The sequence below is a fragment of the Aplysia californica genome, unplaced genomic scaffold (assembly GCF_000002075.1).
Source record: "Aplysia californica isolate F4 #8 unplaced genomic scaffold, AplCal3.0 scaffold00658, whole genome shotgun sequence".
In the NCBI taxonomy this organism is placed as follows: Eukaryota; Metazoa; Mollusca; class Gastropoda; order Aplysiida; family Aplysiidae; genus Aplysia; species Aplysia californica.
The window spans coordinates 301,250-302,412 of NW_004797928.1; positions in this window are offsets into that span (position 1 = coordinate 301,250).

Below are 1,163 nucleotides of genomic sequence, written 5' to 3' on the forward strand. Positions count from 1 at the left end.
CCCCCCATCTGTTCAAATGACCTGACTATCGTAAGTTGCTCTTATCATCTTTGCACGGTTGTTATCTTTCCATTTTTTCTGACAAATAATATCCCAGAACGGCAGCAGCATTTCAAACACATGCGCGAATTCCTTATTGCACTGAGTTAGGAGACAACTGAGATATAGCGGTGAAAACGTGGGCACTAGAAAGTGTTCTATAGTACTCCTCTAGTCATATTGTACATAACTGGCCACCGACAGCTCTAACCAATGATATTTACTGACTATCAACGGATTATACTGAATATTAGTGAGAACGGAGAACGGATAACTGAAAAAAAAAACCAAGTAACAAAAACAACAACAGTACACTAGCGATCAACTTACGAATATACTTTGGGTAACTGGTGACGGATAAAATCAATGACGGATAACTCCAGTGGGCAGTAACCTAGCAATCACTTGATTGTATTGTGTCTAACTGGTAACCGATAACTGTAATAAGCAGTATACTATGTATATTACAGTAACCGATAACTCCAGTCAACGGTATATCACCCATCATGCGTCTTTATTATGGGTTGGATTATGATAATATGTCTATGTCCTCCCAAATTATCCAGCTGTGGAAAAGTATTTATTTCCAGCTGAAAAAAAATCGGCAGTGTACGAAATTATTTTACTAAATCAGCAGGCAAGACATTAGTAACAACACTGATTTGATCAAAGTTAGATTACTGTAATGCTATTTTGTCCGGTTTGACGGTCGAAAAACTATCAAAGTTACAAGTACTCCAAAACCAAGCAGCAAAATTGATAATGAAACAAAAGAAATCAGCGCACGTAACACCAATTCTGAAAGAACTACTCTCTGGCTGCTAGTAAAAGAAAGGATCAAATACAAACCTACCGTTTCCTGTATTCAATGTATAAATGATACGGCACCTATTTATCTAACAGAATTCCTGGAGTTATATCTTCCACCAAGAATCCTTAGATCAGCCTCTGATAATCGAATTTTTAAAAATTCCTAAACAAAATTCCAAAAAACAAACGGTGAACGTTCCTATTTATTCTTTTGTCCCCCTGTATGGAATCAACTTCCACATAGCGTGTGAGAATGAGAGAGAGGGAGAGAGGGAGAGAGAGAGAGAGAGAGAGAGAGAGAGAGAGAGAGAGAG